We start from the raw sequence: 20242 nt of genomic DNA on the forward strand, positions 1-20242 counted from the left end.
AAAGCAGGAAAAAAATCCCAAACAGTTTTTATTCCTAGGGTGATTTATTTCCATGCTCCCCCCAGCATCTGCAACACCGTTCAGTTTCAGTGGGGAAGTGAGGCAAAACTCACTCCTTGTGCCCAGCATCTACCCCTGAACTAATTCTTTTTGTCAGGCTTAGGAAGAGAAGGAAAGGCAGCTTCCAGAACAGATGGTAACACCTTTCAATCCCTCACTTGCAGTGCCAAACAGACAGCCACAAGTTGAACATTCCGTGGGCTCCTGCACTAAAGGGGCTCCATGGAGGCATTTCCTGGTGAGCCACAGTCACAGCGCTGATGGAAAACCACACCACCCTCAGCAGCAGCACCTCCACACCAGGACTAGCTGTGTATAAAACAGATTCACAGTAAGAGTTCCCTGCTGCACGAGGGAAGGAGCTTTGTGTTGCTGTATCACAGCACTACACCGTAAGCACTTCTGCAGAAAGTTGCATAAATTTTTAAACAAGCAAATACTCTTATTGTGCTCAGTAGGTTCACTTGTTTTGGGAAGAATTGCAGGACTGGCACCAAATGGGCAATAGTCATTATCCTCTTTGTCTCTCTCTTTCTTTTTTTTTTGTTTTTTGTTTACACACGTGTGTAGAATCACAGGATCACAGAAGTTTGGGTGGGAAAGGACTTTAAAGATCATTCATTTCCAACCCCCTGCCATGCACAGGGACACAGAAGAGTGTATCCACATTACAGCAAACAGAAGATGCAAAAACACATCTAAAACAGAGGGATTTTTTTTTCTTTTGGTGAATTCACAGAAAGATGTATCATCTTCTACTAGATCTGCTCTTGTAATTATAACCATGGCTCTTCTCTAGTGGCTTGTCTGGCATGAGAAAATCTTCTGACAGAACCAGCCATGCAGCTTTTTACAATTCCTGCACTTTCTTTGCAATTTCTGCAATTCCTGCAATGGGTTCAGGTACAACTATCCATTTCCCTATCTCTTGCAGAGCACAGGTCTCAGCAACAGAAGAATTTGAAATGAAGGCAGCAGACAAACCTAGATTAAATCAGTAAAACGAGGGAAAGCATAAGAAAACGATGAAAAATGAGGAATTGTTCTGATTGGGGTGGCAAGCATTGCCCACAGTGCACTGACACTTCAATCATACATAAATTACAAGAGGGTTTTTACAGCTATTTTACATGGTGGGGTTTTCCAACTTCTCTGGTTTCACCCTAGCTGCAGCTTCTTGGTCTCTGAAAATTAAAGATATCGAAATATTTCTAGAATGTGTGTTCACCTGCTCTCAGCTGCTGGTTCCACATGCATGTCCAATTCCACATTTATAACCTCTTTTCCCCTCTCAGCATTTTTGGGGCCATTTCCCAACACTCATTTTTCAGTGACCTTTCCCCATGGTGGAGTGGTTCAACAGCTGGCCAGATGTGAGACTGCTGGAAAGGTTAATTGCTCTTGTTTTGAGGTTTTATCAAAAAAAACCCAAACTGATATATTGTGTTTATACTTGAATTATTATTTCACCGACAGTAATCCCTACTATAAAAGGAAGCTCTCCATAAAGGAATTATTCAGCAAAAAATGTGTGTATATATGTTTGAAATTAAAGTTTCTTTTAAAAATACAAAAATTCTGTTTGCACAGCTTGTGAGACAGAATTGAAAAAACAATTCTACAGTTAAAAATTATATTGAAATATTGAATAACTTTAATGCAGACTGGAACACCCACATTGCAGAATTAAAACTTACAAGTAAAATTGACTACAAAACCAAAACTGGCTTTGTTGGCTTTTATTGCCCTAATCTCTGAGAAATGTGAAAAGCAAACACAGAGGAAAAAGTATGAATAGCAAAAGAAAGTGGATTTCAGACCTATGTTTGTAATAAATAAATCGTTTGCAACAAAAATATTTCTTTAGAGCATGCAGTAGAACTTAAATCTGGCACCACCTCTTTCAAACTCTGTTGAAATCTTGTGTAAAATAAATATTTTTCTTCAACAATAATCTATTAACTTGAAGGCTTAACAACTATTTAGGCCTTGATACTCAAAAATAGAAGTGATGACAGCACTTAATATAATTTTATATGCAGAACCACCTCCAGGCTCAAGAGTTCAGAATTCGGAAATCTTCAAAGGACATCCTCTAGATGTGCTTTAAAAGGCACACAAGAGCTTGCAATATTTTCATGGCAGGAGGGTTAACAATTAATTCATACAAATAATGTTATATTATTGGCAATCATCAGGAATATTACTATACTATTAGAGAATTATTTCTAGGGTTTTTTGTTTGTTTGTTAGATTTTTTTGTACAGAGGTGAATATATTAATTTTACCATCAGTATGGTAAAATGTTCTTTTAGTAGCTGAAGCAAGGCTGTTACAAGGGGAGAAGGAAATCAGTGAGGAACAACAAAAAAAAATTTAAACCTTTTGCAGCCTTGATGGAGGAAAAACCCTTCCTGCATTGTTATATACATTTATTTTTTGTGACTTTCTTATACCTGATGATCAAATATAATTAATGAAAAATGCAGTTTGTTCCTGGCTGATATCAGAGAATTTTCCACAGGTGTTTTTCCATTTAAAATAAGATACATCTGAATAAATGTTCACTTTTAAAAAATGTCTTAATGTACATGTTCTATTGCTCTTCTGCTTAAACCTTTCAATTCCTTTCACCTCTGGGGAAGATTTTGGGTTGATGAACACAAAAATTATATTCTGTGGAAAAAAACCCAAAAAAATAGCAACTTGTTGTGGAGCTTCCAAGCTCGGAGGGTGCAGACACTTGCATTTTACACTTTGCTGGACCTATCAGATACAGAAATAACTCCGTTTATCTTCTGCACAAGGGTTGTCCAGTCAGTGTTTGAGAAGTTAAAACTTCTCCACCAAGTTGTGATTTTGCTAAATAATTGCAGAGGGCAGATAAAAACCAAATGGTTTGTTGGTACCCCACAGACTTTTGCACATCATGAATTAGCAATTAGAAATTTGCAATGAGGAACTGGGGAGGGGGCAAATAAATTCTAGATCCAAATTAGTTACCATTAAGTTGACCACTATTAACTTAAAGCCTACATCTGATGATTTGACTGTGCAAGGTTAACCACAACACAGCATTTGCTCACAGTGAAGTGCTAATCTCACTGTGCTTCTAAAACCAAAGACAAATGTGGAGGAATGTACAAACTGCTTTAAATTAACCAGGACTCACTACTCGTTTTATGAAAAGTGTTGGGTGTGCCTTGCATCCAAAAGCAACAATTGGTTATGCACTGTGGCACTACAGCACTCTGCAGCAGAACTGTTTAAAAATCTGAAGTATTCCTAAACAGTTTCACTTAAACATTTCTGCAATAAAATCTTATTGAACTGTTGCTTTTATTAATTTTTTACACACCAGAGACCAAGTGAATGCAACTTGATTTTTTCTTTTTTTCCCTTCTATGCTTTTTTTTTTTTAACTTTACCTACTACTAGCAAATAAACTATCTCTCTTTTTTAATAAAACCACAGCCTTGAGTTTTGGCCCCTTAATAGTAGCCTACATGGTCGACTACCCTTGGTGTTAAATTTTCTTAAATTGTATTTCTGTCAGTATATCATTTTTTTAAGCAATGGACCCTATAATAGCAAGCTCTGTTCTGTCAGGAGTACATTTTAACAGCGTGACACAAGTATTTTTCACTACAGGAGACAAACAATGATATGTATTACATGCAGTAAACATTGCCTTTGGTACATAGGGTTCTCTTAGCATTCATCTGTCTAAAATTTCATTGTGTCCTGCACAGGGAAAAAAACCCTGCCTCTCATTATCTATTGCCGAGGGCTGTAGGTTTGTAAAGTGCCAACAATGCATTGTCACATTTCTCACAAAACAAGGGCTTGATTGAATATTACAAGAGCGGTAGAGACCCAGCAAGGTGGATTAGGGGATATTTTAATAGTGAAAACAAAATAACAAACCTTTCGCTGAGCTGCTTAACTAACAGTACTGTAATCAATTTCCTCTTTTTTTCCTTAAAACAGGCCCCCTTTCCCCAAGAGAAGTAGGGACAAGAATTTCATCAAATAAAGACATTTTGTATTTAATAGCATCCTGGCAAGAGGAGAGGAAAAATGGCAATTTTTCTGTGGGAAATGCACCCAACCCTGTGATTTTACACAACAAGTACTGCGATAGCAATAGTTCTGAAATTCACAGTGAATTTACATAGGGGCTGCAGTTCAATAGTTAATCAGATTTTTATACTCCCAGTTACTTGGGAAAACAAGTTTCCCAGTGCTCATGCACACGAAGTGCCCTTTAGGTGGAAGGGACCACCCCTGAGGACCTTTTCTCTGACATCTTTGTCACACTCGAGGTGGCTGTGCACGACCTCACGTGAGCCATGTGAAGCTGGGTCAGCCCCTCTTTTTGTGCATCAGGCAGGCTGGGAGTGGATTCACAAATGGCTCAACACTGGCACAATTCTCTGACTCCAGAAAAGCAGCTGTGGAGCACTTTGAGAGGTCTCATTGGCTTTGCTGGACTAAACACGACTTTCCTGCAGCACCTTAAGCTGCAGGCACCATAAATGGGCCATGTGCAGAGAATTATTCAGGAGAATAAAATCAATCAAAGTATACAAAATTACTCGGATGAAAAACCAACACATTATTCACTTGTTAATTGATCCTTAGAAGAAATATGACTTTCCCCCTCCCTTTGGAGGTAGAATCATCATGGTCAGAAAAAGAAAACAAGTAGGATTGATTTAATTTTTTAGAGAGTATGGGTAAATTCACTCCAACATAAAACCATTTTTTGTTGTAGGCAAATCACTCCCAAGGTCTCAGTTGCCTCTATTTTAACAACCAGAACAGGACATTTTCTCAGTTCCAAGGGAACAGACACCTTGGGCAGAAATCCTGCAGTCCCAGGTTAAAATCTATGGCAGAACTCCCTCCCTCAAAATCAGGAAAGGTTTTTTTGTGCCACGGAATTATTGTAAAGGGATTATCACCAGCACTGATAGAAAGTAAGTTAAAAATATCTTGGTAAGATCTGGTAAGAGAGGTCTGCAGCACACACCAAAGCAGCAGTCAGTATACAGAGGATAAAGTTAAAACAAACTGTGTGTGGAGCTGGGAAGGGAGAGAGGGGAAAAAGGGAAGTAAACGTCTTTTTAAAAGGTGACAAGACTTCTTAAAAGGCTGTTATGGAAATTACCAGGGATTTCTTCTTCCTCAGAATATTTTAAATTAAAGTGCTGGCATACAAAACGTCCAGTGGATCGATCAAGGAGAGGCAGAGACACAACTCTTTATCCCAGGCACATAGTTCATTTTGCATCTGATAACTGTTGGCTGTTGTCAGCGCTGTTTAATGGCTGGGGGGGGTTAAAGGGAGAGAAATTTACAGCTGTTTCACAGAGACAGAGAAGAGATCATTTGCTCTACATAGCCTTCAAAAAAAGAAATATAGAGAGGAGCTGGCATTGGTAAATGCTGAGTTTCCTTGCCAAAGCCTGTAGCCTTATGAGATTCTCTATGCATCTTCTCAGCCGAGCTGAAGAAGGTTTGGCTGGAACAAAATTGCTTCTCACCAGCAACATCTGCTACGAGATCTGGAGATCTCTGTCATAACAAAGCCTGTTTTCAGATTCCTGCCCTCCTGTAGGTGCTGAGTGCCAGATGAAGGGCCTGGAACAGGATAAATGGACTCTGCAGGCCCTACATCCAGCTGAGGGGGAATTGCCATAAGAATGGGGAAACACAGCCATAAACTCCTGTCCAAGGGCCCTTCCGACAAACTCTGCTTTGGCAGAACCACAGGACGGTTCACAGCAGATGTTCTGGAGAGATTTGGCAACATTTTGCTGAGTTCCTTTGGCAGTGCAGGTCTGTAAGTGTGCAAAAATAACTCCAAGATTCTTAGGTTGAATTTTCGGCACTGGGTGAAAAATTCCGCATTTTTTTAAAAGACATCTTCCCTGTCCAACCATGCAGGAGCCACTCTGGCAGTCACGCTGCTGAGCTGGAACCAGAGCCCATTTGGGGCAGCCCCAGTGACCCGACAGGGACAAGTTCCTGTGTGATTCCCCACAAACCCCACGCTCATAAGCCAGACCAGTTCCCCATAGCAGCGTCCTGGATGTCTGGATCCATGAAGCAATTCATTCCCAGTGCAGTAACACAAACATTTTGAGCTGGTGCCTCCGAGGAGGGATCCCTAACTAAAGAACCCCCAGGCTTTTGTCCCCTCACAGTCCAAGCTCAAAGTTCTCTGGTGTCTTCCTGCTGAGCCACCAGCTCCTGCCTTTCCCTGGGTGCCCACAGGTCCCTGAGTATGCAAAGCAGAGCTGCCTGCACTGGCTGTGCTCCTCCACACATTTATCTCTTTCCTAACTGGTATGTCTCCAGTAGGACCTGTCTGAGGAGGTTTCCACCACCACTTCCCTCACCCTGACAGAAAGGTGCTGTAAAAGTGGAAAACCTAGGCTGGAGATGCAGGGAAAGGACATGAAACAGAATGGTACTGGGCTACAGGAGACTATCAGAGAAACAAGCACCAGGGAGGCTGAAAGACAATTTTATGTGTTGCCACATCAGCCAGTGTTGGTCAGAGAGCTACTGCCCAGAGCCTTCACTGCCCATCCAGCCATTATGTGTCAGAGCTGCAGCCTGACCTCTCCCACTCTCTCACAGCATGGGGGGAAGAGATTTCAGCTGCCCTGCTCTCTGCACCAAAAAAAAAAAAAAGAAAAAAAGAGAAGTACTTATCTGACCCATTTCCACTCCTTCATTTCTAAAGAATGCAGTATTGAGGCATCAGTGACAACTGTGTCTTTAACACAGCTGATCTATAAGGACTGCCAGGTAATTAGGTTGCTTGATTTCTTGAGACTACAGAAAAAGCCAGGAAGCCCACGGTGGGCACACGTGCCGTAATTGCTGTGCAACAAGATGCTCACCCATCTGTCCAGGGTCTTGTGTATTCATTCACTCCAAGCTCACTGACAGACACAGGAGGCCAGTCTGACTTCAGCATTCATAGGTGACATTGCTAGAAGAGGCTTGCCCCCACCTGCTTTTTACTACAGCAATTAAATATTCATGCATTTGCTACAAAGCTTCTAAAGCAGATGAGAAATGCTCATAAAACTAGATTTAAATCACCTCACCTTTAGTATTTCATCCCAGACACTTTGCAAATGCTGGGAAAGGTGTTGATTACTCCTAAATAAATGCATTGGGGGTTAAAAACAGAGAAAAACTTCACATGCTGCTCACAGCTCTGTGCAACAGCCTAATGTAAAACCAAGTCCTTGGCTAGTGCTGCCATGAGACTTTCATGTGCAGAGCAAAGACAAAGCTGGGAATCTGCTCTCTTCCCTTGTGCATCAAGCTCATGGCAGTGAGGGAACAAGCAGGGAGGGAAGTTAAATGAAAACTGGATTTTGCCATAGTCATTACCGTGTATCCTTCACCATCCTCAGACACAACTCCTTTTCTTGTACCTCCCCACCACAAATTTTGGGTGCAGATTAAAAAAAACTCTAAGATCCATTGTTAAAACTCACAAACCAGAAATTCTGTGCTCTGGTGCAAGCAGCGACTTGGCTTGTGGGACTTTTTGGAATCACTGCAGCAAGTCGTGAATGATGTATGAAATGAAAAATCCCTGCTCACTGCACACAATTCAGATAGTAAAATCTCCCTGGAGCATTAAAAAAAAAAAAGCACTTGAACGTGTCATTTTATTTTTGTCCTGTGCCAGAAGAGTCCCTCATCTCTCCCCAAGAACATGCAGATACCTCAGCTATCACCAGAGCTGAGAGAGCAGTCTTGGAGCTAAAGTAGATGGGCTCAGTTTACACAGTATTTCCAGGAAAAGACACAGCGACCTGGAGCAAACCAGACAGAATTATATTGGACTCAGGCCTTCCTCCGAACACAGGTTTTTGGTCATTTTTTAAAGTAATATCTAATCTTATCAGCCTGACTCTATAACTTGATTGACCTTTGGAGATTGCATTAAGGAAGCAACAACAGCATGCTCAATGCAGTTAGGGCCATGAGGAGAAACATTTGATAAAAATATCATGTGTGTGACTAGACATCATTTATGGTGGCACAAATACAGCAACATGCTTTGAATTCAGGCCCTTATTCTTTCTTACCCCTTTACTGTAACTTTTTTCTGTGCCTGCCCTTTGGTAGTGACCTTTTAAATTTGGCAGAGCCAAATGTCTGCTGCCGTAATTTAGCCATCTTTTGACTTGCTGCATGTGGTGCTAGTACAATGGGATAGGAACTTTTTCTTGTGGTTTTTTAATTGTGTGGTTTTATTTAATTTTTTTTGGAGGGAGGGGGAGGCTGTGGCAGCAGCAATGCAGGGCACAGAGGAATGTTGGATTGCTCTCAACAGGGATTTCTCCCTTACCAAAACTCCAGCATGCAGCGGGCAGCTTCTGCTCACACACACACAGAGCCCCCCTCATCCCTTCCTCCACACCCAAAATGACAGAAGATCTCCAGAATTAATCTTGCAGCAAAACCACTCAGTTTGGAGCACACAAACTGTCACTCTTTCCCAATCACTGAGAAGTGGGGAGTTGCCCAGTTTGCTGGTGCTCATTTTGAGCAGAGGGAGGATGGAAAGCTGACAGCAAGAGCAGAGATCTACGGAAGAGTGATCTGCCCAGATGCAGATGTCTTGGTGGTTGCATTTACTTTTAGGAACAGAAAGCAGGGGTCCCATCTAAAGACAACTGATGTTGTCTTCTCTTGACAAGTTTTCTTAAATTTGCAATTTAATATTTTTTCCTCCCAAATTCCGGTGATGAGGAAGGACGGTCACTTACACTGGCATGATGCATCTGTCATTTTCAGCATTCTGAAATTTCGGGGAAAGCAGCTGTTAACCCTTCCACTTCTCTTGCTTCTTCATACAAACAGCAGAGCTGTACCTACTCCTCCCCTTTGTACACAGCAGAAGGAAGAAGGGATGGGGGGATCATCAGACACCTGTCCCTGAGGCGGGGGCAGACACAGAAATTCACACGTATCCTCCACCCAGTCCTGCCTTCAGCAAGCAGCTCTGCAGGGAGGATGAATTAACAAATTGATTTTTTTGTTGTTGTTGTTGTTGAAGCAAACCAAGGAGACAGCAAAACCACTGCTGGTATCTGCTGTATTCCTGCTGTCGGGAAGATGCCATCTCTGGGTGTCAGCACCCAGCGTGGGCAGCAAAGCCCTGCTGGCAGCTCCTGCACACGGGGGTGATGGAAGGGTGCTCTTCAGTGCCTTTCCTCAGCAAACACACCTAAGCTAGGTTTGGTTTCACAAGAGCTCAGCTAGAGCTTAAGGAGCCAAAGAACCAGAGCTTAAAAGCATGGATAAACCAGTTATTCAGAATTTGGGGGTGAGAGGGTAAGTTCTTGAGTGCCTTGCAAGGATAGTTGTTTCCAGGCTCACAGTGACAAAAATCACTTCTTTCCACTCAGACAAGATTTTTTTCTGAGAAACTTAACATGCTTGCAATCATTTTCTAAATCTGTTTCCTTCTTATTCCAATTTTTTTCTTTTTTTTTTTTTTCGGGGGGGAGGAAGAGAGGGAGTGGATAAGAAATACTTGTCCCCTATACCAGCTTTTTAATACTCTGCTAAAAGCAACAGTATACTTGTTATATAATATTGACAGTATTGCACAAATAAGCCAAACAGGAGGCACGTGGGAGTTGGTGGCAAGAACTAACTTTTTCAAAATGCACACCTTAAAACCGGAAGGATGAAGAGAAAGAGCTGGGTCTGAGAAGCAAAGGATTTATGGTGGTTAAATCAGAATTATAAAGTGGTTGTCTTTCTGCTAAAATAACCTTACACATATATTTATACAAGCACATATATAAAATAGATAAAAATTACTTTTTAAACAGGTCATGAAGAAAACTGTTTATCTGCCACCATAGTGAGATTATGTAAGTAATAAGATTACTCAGGATAGTTAATTCTGGAGTTATTTGCTCATACACAGTACATACCTATCAAGATTGATAATCTGGCAAATCACAGTAAATTTTGCAAATATATACTGGCTTTTACTCAGAGTAAACCTTGTAGCAGAGGAGGTATATTTGTACAAGGAGGGAAAAGAGGTGGATTGAAGCAAGCACCTGCTTACCACAGCAGGGAGAGGCTGTGCTTGGGATTATCCTGTGGCCAAATTGTTGAATAAATTGCACTGGGTGCTACCAGCCACCGTACATATTTCAGGGGTGCTCTTACAAAACACACTTGTGTGTTTTACCTGTAATTATCAGGTGGGAACCTGGGAGGATCAGGGGGAATAAAGAAAGATGCAGTTATGGCAGCTGCAGGAAAATGCTCGGGCTGTGCTGCACCTGGGGACAGAGAGTAATTGGGACTCTGCCTGGGACCCATCGGGGTCTTAATGAAAGGCCTCAGAAGAGCACAGAAGACACCCAGCGTTGGATGTGTGCTCTTTGTTTTGCTCTCTGACTCCCTTCCCAGCAATTCACTCCGCATTATGACTGAATTAGGTGAGGAGGTGCTGGGGGAAGCGCTCTTGGCTAACTTCACAGCACAGCCAGGCTCATTAAAACCAGCACATTTGCTGCAGTGTGTGCAGCATCTCCTCCAGGTTTTAAGATTGTTTTAGTAAGTGAAGTTCTGAGCAGAAAGAATACATTTTAATTTACTTTTTAGTGGCCTTGTTATAAGTATTCATTGTCACGCTGGATTTTAATATTTTTTTAATTACTATATGAAGCATAAAATAGTATGAATGCAGTATCTTAATAAAAATGAACATATTCTTCTAGAAGACTAAAGTACACAGCGCATGTTCATTAGTGCAATTTTGGGGCATGAAGAGAAAGTGAATCAAGAACTCAAGATTCACCAGCATCAACACAAAACCTCAGGGCTTTTTGGTAAAGTTTTGTCTCACCTCCAACTGCTGCTTCCCAGGAAAGCTGTGGAGAGCAGAGCCCATGGGCTGTAGAGCCAAGCCTAGACTTGGACCATTAAATCATCCCCCAGCAGTTTGATTTGGGGCAGTGGTATGCAGGATTAGCATACAAATAACCATCCCTCGTGTCACAGACAAACAGGGCAAGGTTGTCACAGGTGTCAGAACTTTGATTGACATCCTAGACACTGCAACAAGGTGCCTGGCCAGGATGAGAGCCCTGGCTTTGAGCCTTTCCTGGACCAGGGAGGTTTGTCAGCAGCACACAAAGAACAAGGACACAGCAATTCAAGATGGGTTTGCAGGCAAAGCCATTCTAATTTTAAAGATTTGGCTCTACTGAGGCATGTTTCTAAATTAACAGGCCCTACACCTTTCAATAGGATTATTCAGGCTACACCAAGTCAAGCATGTAGGACATGTTTGTAGGATTAGATTTAATGTTATTTTGGTATAGAGCATTCTTAAATGTATCAGATTACAGATTAAGCAAGGAATCCAGCAAAAACTAGTGCAGAGCAGCTTGTTATTGCAACTGCCCTCGTCCTTAACACTCTGTATAAGGCAGAAACATTAGGCTTATAAAGACCTCTTTGAAAAGGTGTTTTTTTTTTTTTTGGTAAATGCAAATATCAGATCCTAGAAAATTCTGAATTCTCTGTAAAATTTGTTTAACGCAAATTAGAAAGGCAGAAATGAGGTGTGTTCTGTATGGGAAAATGAGTTTTAAACTTTTCTTGCTTTTTAGTACAATTTTTGAGAAAGAGTAGTAGCTCTGAACTGAGTTCAGTCCTGACTTCAGAAAAAAACCCTCAAGATTTATGTAGAAACAACCATAGTGACAAAAGATAAGAAGATAATTCACAACTATTGCAATTTCCATCCCTATTCTGCAGCCTGTAACTCATTTGAACTATTCCTGCCTAGAAATCCTTCCTTAAAATGTACCTAAAAGACAAAACCAAGTTCAGTGATTGTTACCTGAACTATTGTTAGAATTTGATAAAGAATAAAAACATTCTGTTTCTTAGAGTGAACATATTTACAGAAGCAGGTAATTACTAAAATTATCTGCATCAACTTTAATATATATTTCTCTTGAAAGCATCTGCAAGGAAATAACGTTAAAAAATAGGATTAAATAATATACATTTTATCCCATGGTGGATCAGTGCTGATGTTCAATGCAGGGTTAAATATAATAAACACTACCCACTAAGCCAAAACCTGAGAGACTGAGTAGACTGATATTTATGGCTTGGACGCTTGTCATGAACAAAAATCAGCTATTGTTCTCAAACCTTTTGAACATTATATCAAAATAGATATAAAAATATCAAGAGAGATGTGATTATTTCTGTATATTAAGCCTGAGTTTTGCTAAAGAGAAAGGTGTGATGACAACAATACAGAAGCAAGGGTGCATTTGCTACCTGGTGTAGAACAGTCTTTCCTTAAATAGTCCAATATGTTAATTACAGTATATTCAAAGGTACAATTTGACATTCTCACTCTCACCACCCCACTTCAAAATTCTAAAAAACGATACAATAACATGCATAATATTCTCTGCTCTTACCTCCCACCCCCAAAATATTTTATCTTTGCATGTTGTGCAATTATCACTTTCACCTTCAACGTGCCAACATGAGACATTATCATTTTTGCAAATGAAATATGAAAATTTTAAATTCCACTATTACAGAAGGGCACTTCACTCAAGACCAGCATGGGAATGTCCCAAAGAACATCATTCCAGAGACACTCTGCTCTTTATAAACTGGTGATTCTCTGTTCTGAAAATTTCCGTGCGCTGTGTTTTGCTATTAAATAGATCAACAGGGTTCACTCTAATCCCAAAGGAAAATATCTTGCAGTTAAATAATTGGGATCATTGTGCTCTTTGAAAAATAGGTGCCAAACACTCTCCAGCTGCTGGTAGTCACAGTTCTGATGTCAAGTGGGGAGAGGGACTGGATCACGGATTCTTCATACTGGCGCTCCATCCCGGCATTGCAGCACATGCTTAAATTAAGTCTGCAACTGACCGTGCCAATTGCCACGGGGCTGTCAAAATGCTCAACTACAGCACTCATTTAAACTCAGTCTTAACTGGTTTAGAGAAGATGAGACCATGATCATCAAGCAAGCACCTGTAGAACGTGGGATGCAGAATTCACCCGTGATTTCTAGGTGTATACATCACATCAAAATGATATACAGAGATTTATGTATTATTTGAAAGGTTGGTATATAATTTGATAGATTTATACATACTGCTAAGAATGTTGCATGTTTCTACAGATAACTTGGACATCCTTTTTACTCTTTCAAATGAAGGATCTACTGATCTCCAGAACCATTTTTAAATGTCCCAAAGAGAAGCAAGGAGACCCAGGTGTTACAAGGCCAGTTGATCCAGGAGAGGGAAGAAGCAGCTTCAGGAAGATGTAAAGGAACAGCACCAGAATTACATTAAAGGGGAGGAGGTGTGGAACATGCAAAGCTTTTTGAGAAGTTAGACTCGTTTTTTTCAGATATTTGAGTCTGAGCAACTTCAAAAATTCCAGAATGTTTTGACCCCAAATCCCCCAAATGTATAACTATTACGTGGATTTATTAAAAAGTCATCCATTAGCATACCAAGAAATCTATTGGGAAGTTAGCCACCAACAAAATAATGCATTTAATAAGGTGTTCCCAAAATGCAGATTCTTAAGGACTGCAATAGTTAAGACCAGTTTCATTTGGAAACCATAAGTTGCACGCTGTGTATTTTCATTTCCAAATCCATCATGTATATACTTAACTTCAGTGAGAAGTTAAGAAAAGAGCAATTTTTAAAGTCAGGAGGACTAAAGAAGAGTGTTACAATGGTAACTCATTTTGATTTTTACATGTGTTCCAACATTTACATCCAGAAAAGAAATCTTTTCTGGAAGACTTGAAAAATACAGTAAATAGCAAGTAACAAAATTCAGTAATAGACCTTTTAATTACATGGTAGAGACTTGAGGGGTTTTTTTCAGTGTGAAATGTCCCCAAAAATTAATTAAAATTTCAAACAAAAAAAATAGAAATGTGTAGTTTTTTAAGGAACAGATATACAGCAGAAATAAGAAGTTTTTAAAGGCATCTCTGTGTTAGGCTATTAGAACTAAATATAATTCTGTGTTAGGTTATTAGAACTAAATATAATTCTACGACATTATGCACGGATCCTTTGTTTCACATAAGCTTCTGGCCAAAAATTCAGAAATTTCCCAGTTAAACTTTGGATATCAAATCCCATGTCATGATGTTTATTCCCGAAGTCAGTAACTTCATTATGGATATTATTTTAAAGATATTTCATAAGAAGTACTGGTCACAAAGTCACTTCTGAGAGGAAACAAATAAATTAGCAAGGATGAAAACAAGAAATTCTCATTTCTTTTAAAAGAGGTTACAGGAAACACTAAGCAGAACTACAGAACTGTTGTTCTTTTGCCAGGAACATTATCCCATCCTCTGGCACTGCAGAATTACTTCGACTTCCCCAAAAATCACTGCTTTTATTAAGCTTTACTCAGCTGCTCTGTATTGGCAAAACCTTTGTAGTAAAATAATTTTCCATCAAAATACACGGCACTGTAGTGCTGTAATGAAGAGCTGTAGGACAGGCTTTAAGAGGCACGGTACTTTCATCTGAAAAGTCTCCTGAAATTCTTTGAACGTTTCCAGGGGATTAATGAGGTATTTTGACAACACACGAGGAGCGTCTGGTTTTCAAGAAGCCTTATAAGAGGGAAGATTCACATTCTTGAAAATTAAACTGTGTATTTTAAGCCACTAAAAATAACACAATTATTAAAAATTTGGCAGCTCTGGAGAAAAAAATACCAGCAGATATGGGGAAACACATGGAACTACTGAAGAGCGTCAAACTTGAGTACACACATTTCACAGCATTTCAACATGACTTAAACACCAATTTTAACAGCTTAATTGAATGTTTCTTATTAAAAGCTATCACAGATGAGCTAAAGAAAGAACAAGCTAAACTGGCCAGGGTGTAACTAAATCAAAAGCATTATTCTCTGCAAGCTGGGTGGATTAACTGTGCGTGTGTGCATCACTCTCCTTATCCCTTTCAACAACTGTTAAGGTGCTTGGAGGTTTTCAAAACCTTTGGCAATTAGTGGAAGAGAGTATTCTTGCCTTTTTTTTTTATTTTTAAGACACACTAAATGATACCATTTATGTAAATTTAGAAGAACATTCTTCACATACAGCAAAATTAGAACAAGTGAATTGCTACACCTACCTTTTTTAAAGCATTTTAAAATATTTTTAGGGCATATTCCTGCAAACTACTAGTCCCTTTAATGCTTTAATGCATTGCAACAAGGATATTAGTGTATAGATAAGGGTAGAGCTCTAAAAAGCTTTAGTGAAGAAAGTGGACCTCTAAAGCCTCACTTCCATAAACACCTCAATATTCCTGAAAACCCAGAGTGCTTAAATCTTTAAAGGTCTACCCTTATTTAATCATGCTGGGCAAGAAACATGTTGAGGAGGCATTTTGAAAAAATTTATAACCCACTACCCATGAAAATATCAACAGAGAGTATTTATACATGCATTTAAGCAAGCTGATATCTTGGGTGCTTGCAATACTGCCCGAGACATGAGAAAGGAATGGGATCTGCTAATCAGCACCAGGCCACAAGACATTTTAAGTCTCTCTAAGCACTCCTACACAATAATTTTTTTAAATAATAATTGCCTGTAGAGTGCGAGAGGTTGTACAGGAAAAAGCTGCTTCCTAAATTCTGCTCTTTTCAAACTGCTCTGAAGCTAAATATTTTACAGAGGCAGCACCTTTTTATAACGCTTCTGGTTGAACACTACTTTCTGTGATCAAGTCTCATTATTTATAAGATCTTCTCCAATATCCAGTTTTAGAGACTTGGCTTTTCTCAGGTCTTTCAACCAGCAAGCAGGGAAGAGAGAAAACCTCAGCATGTTCTATCCCTTTCCTCAGGAATGGGACTCATTTTCATAGCTCTTCAGTGGTACTTTTAAAGTTTGCTGTGTATTTAAGAATAGTATCAATACTGAGGTGGAGGGGGAATGGTGGGGGGAGAGGATAGACTTTCTGTCATCCTCCTCCCCATTCTCAATAAGGTTCTAGATGTGTTTAAGGGCAAAAAAATTCCACCCCAATATATTAGTTTTGTTAATCCTTTTCTTATGATCTTGCTTGCCTGGCTAGGGAAATTATGCAAAAAGTAATAAAAGTTCTAATTCAATTTCCATGTTAAGAGGTGGATTTGGGAAAAATATATATATATATCAGAAACCATATTCTTTGTGTTTACTAAGAGATATGCACTCCAACATTTAGCGTCATGGAGCTGGAGTTAAAACCAGAAACGGCAAAGATAATTTAGCTGCATGAATGCCTGCTCTTCAGTAAAATGCTGCCAAAATTAAATAGGAATGAAACAGCACTTTGTAGTCATTGGTCGCTCAGCGGGGTTTGCGTAGTTAAAAACCTAAGTGAAAAGGGTGATTGACCTACATTGCAACTAGCTTAGCACAGCTGTACTTTCATATTTCTGCTGCATCCGAGGAAGCTCATTATTTAATACAACTGAGTTACATGTAATTGTCGGTCCTTTATTTCACATTTCTACGGGCCAGGTATTAATCTCAAACGTGCAGCAGGCGTTACTGTGCATCTGGAAACATCCATGGCTGCCCATTTGCAGGCAAGGCTAAGAGGAGGGATTGCACACAGTTGCACCTGAAATTAGGAGGCTGCCCAGGGGTAGGAGAACCTCACAAATATACAGAAATCAAATGAGCAGATGGAACAGAAAGCAAATCCCTTGGCACCCCAAAGGCAAACGCTCTGCTGTTTCCCTATTGTTTTGAGCAGAAGCAGCCCAGAACGTGCAACCAAAGCACATTTCACACAACTCATACCTGTGGTTTAAATAAGTAATAACATTCCAGTTAACAACCAGTTTGACATGTTAACAGCCCAAGGGCTGTTAACATAATGACTGGTCATTAATGGCAGTAATGACAGATTTCAAAGGGAATATTGTGCTTCTAAATGGACACGCTGCCAGTCAGAAGAGAGGACAGAGCAGGATAGGCTGATGCATTAAGATGTCACCATACAGCTCTGGAGGAAAAGAAGGGGAGGAAAAAAAAAAGTTCTTGCATATTTCACTTCCTATAAATGGACTTGAAACATTGGCGTAAACCTAAGTTCCTCAAATTAAGTCTTCACTTTCTAACCCAGGAGTGTATAAGCAGAAGACAGAAGCCTGCAGGGGAATTATACTCTGCATATCATTTTCGGGGAGTGTGTTATTTCTAATGCTGAGCCCTTCCTTTGCTCCAGTCAGTTCCCATCCTCGTTAGCAGAGCGGAGCTCGCTCCTGCCGCGGCCACCCCGACACCGCGGTGCCGTACGCCACCCTGGGAACCGCTGGAGTGCCGAGCATGAATCAGATTCCAGGGCAAAGCCTCTCGCACCCACAGCATCTTTCAAGCTCCTTCCTTCATTAAAGATTCCTTCCGTTCCCTCAGTCCCTCCCGATCTGGAGAAAAAAGGTTTAGCGTAGTATAATTAACTAATTTTACCAAAGGAGACCGCTAAAGCAAAGCAAGTTTTAGAGTTCTGAAGATGCAGAGTATTTATAAGGAGCTCAAAGTGGGGACCTCAGGGCTCAGCTGCAGCACAAGAGTGTGCATCAGGGCTGAGGGAGGGTGTAGCTTTTTTGGCAGGCATCTCTAAATGAAAGATACTGTAAGTATTTTTGCAAACAGGCAAAGACACAATCACACCATTTACGAACTTAAAGATGAATGCTGAAGCACCCAAACTGGCTACATGATTGCTTGCAGCATCTGTAGAATGCCTGTCTTATTGAAAGGGATAATGAACACTGAGAGACAAGTTAATAAGCAATTTTACTCTTTATAGTATCGTTCAAGCCACATATCCTCTAGAGGGCACCACATAAATTAATAGGAAGCCAGAACAGTTTTATACGCAGCGAAGACTCCCTTTATGGTTAAAAAGAAAAAAACCTAAGAAGATAGTTTGAAACCATAATCGAACTCTAATGTGATCATTAGTACAATGCAATTTGTTCCTTAAATTCATATCAAGTGGGTTGCTAAATACGAAAGCTTATTTGACTACAAAGCTAGAGAAAATTTAACTAGTCTGTTCATTAGCACTAAAAAGATCACTTTTATAGGTTCACTGCATAACTAAGTAGATAAGATGCAATGAGGCAAATGACTATCTGCAATTACCTTAAGTGCATCAGTTTGAAGTTTAGTGTAAATACCAAGTTTAAATCTATGCACTCACAAGTACCACCAAAAAAAAAAATCACAATGAAATAGCTTCATTAAGACTCAATAAATCCAGAAACAAAAATCAGAAACATCTTAAAACCAGTTATAGGATTTCTCATGTATGCTAGTTTCACATGCAAAAGTAAAAGGTGTGATGTGTGAAGAAATAAATGAAACACCAGTTTGAATGTGATCATGACAAACAACAACAACAAAAATCTCCTTTCTTTGAATCACTTAGTATAAGTTTTAACAATCTGTTAGCAAAATATTTACTCCTGTTAAACCCTCAAAGACCAGAGAGCAAGAGCGTGTGTGAATGCATCTGTGCTGGGGAAATGTTTTGCTTGTATCTTTGCTACCACATCATTTCTGGTTTTGATTTAAAACATTTGATTTCAAAACATTAGATCTGCTGCACTAGCACTTGGGAGATTCAGTAAGCTCAAAGTCTCCAGTATATTTGGAACTCAGATGAAACAGCCATAGCAGTTCTCTCGCTCCTGCAGGCATTTGTTGTATAAAGATTATTAAAATGGGTTTTAAAAAATTGGGATGTTACTTCCCCGCACCGAAGCCTTTTTCAAACCCTCTCTACACACACTCAGCTAAAGACCACAAGCGACCTAAGTTCATGTACAACAATTCCCTTCTGTTCCATCAGCTTTTAAAAGTGAGGTTTTGTTACCTACTACTTTGGCAGCTTTAACACAACGGGTTTAAGATGCAGCCTCTATGCTGAATTCCCAGCCCTCTATCTTGGGTTCAGTTCAGAGCTTTAACAGGTAGCAGAATACTTTTACCATTAAGTAGTCTAAGCCCATCTGAAGAACCTGATCTGCCTTTCAGCCCCAGCTCAACAAATGCACAGCGCATTTTTGAAGGTTTTGTTCCACTCTTTTTTTCTAGAGGTGGTTACATGGAGAGACAGAGCGCTGATAGTTTTCAGAGCTTTAGTCCTGTTTCTACCTACTCGTGGTGTATAACTTGGGAACTGATCAGTGTGTGGGAATCTCCTATTTGGTGCCTGTACTTAAGAGGAACTTGGAAGTTAATGCATGCAAAAAGAATTTTAATTTTCCCCCAATGTATTAGCGACTTCCATGTCCCTTTAAAAGGAAAAGGCTTCACTAAAGGGGCAGGGGAAATATTCCCAGAAGTTCACCTTAGCCTGGAGCAGCTAGTCTCATTAGACACCCTCCACAGGGAATGGAGGAAAGGTGTTACTGTAGGGAATAGGTGCTCGGAATCACCCCAGAGGAGCCTTTTCTCTCTATTTCCTATTGAGAGCCCAGGGACACTAAACTTCCAAGTTAAATTCCTGTCCTGCAAAGCAGCCCTATTGACACACAATGTGTAGATAAATTATCCTGGTGCTGCTCATCTGTACTTTGCTACGAGTTATTCCTCAAATACTTTTGAGAATATAGGTCCACAAGCAAAAAAGAAGATGGAAAAGCAGGTGATGATTTGCTACCCCTAACAGGTGGCCACCGGTTAGCCAGCATCCCACCTGGGCTGCCAACTGAAACCAGGAGCAGAGTGGATTGGAGTTCATGGTTATTAAAAATGGGGAATTCAGTCAGCTATCCTGGTCCAGCTTCCAGCAGCTGTGTGCACACCTTCATAAAACTTGAGTGCCACAAACAAAATTCTTTGGCAAACTAAGAGGACAAAAGGAAAGGCGGGTGAGACGTTCCTCACCCACAGGGCTCCAACCCTGCCCTGAAGCTGTGAAAACCACACAGCTGGTTTCAGGCTGTGACACCTGGCCACCACTGTGCTGCCAAGAGGAGGAGGAAGAGCAGGAGACCACCACCTCTCCAGGAGCTGTGGGAAGCAGGGGGCAATTTCCTCTACACCAGTATCAGCATC

The 20242-nt window shown here is 40.3% G+C and overlaps 1 protein-coding gene across 5 annotated transcripts in view; it reads right to left on the minus strand.

The window, feature by feature from the left end:
* Nucleotides 1-20242, minus strand: part of LMO3 (LIM domain only 3) — a 59786-nt gene that overhangs the window by 31139 nt on the left and 8405 nt on the right. The gene's annotated exons all lie outside the window — the stretch shown is intronic.

The sequence above is a fragment of the Passer domesticus genome, chromosome 5 (genome assembly GCF_036417665.1).
Source record: "Passer domesticus isolate bPasDom1 chromosome 5, bPasDom1.hap1, whole genome shotgun sequence".
NCBI classification, from domain to species: Eukaryota; Metazoa; Chordata; class Aves; order Passeriformes; family Passeridae; genus Passer; species Passer domesticus.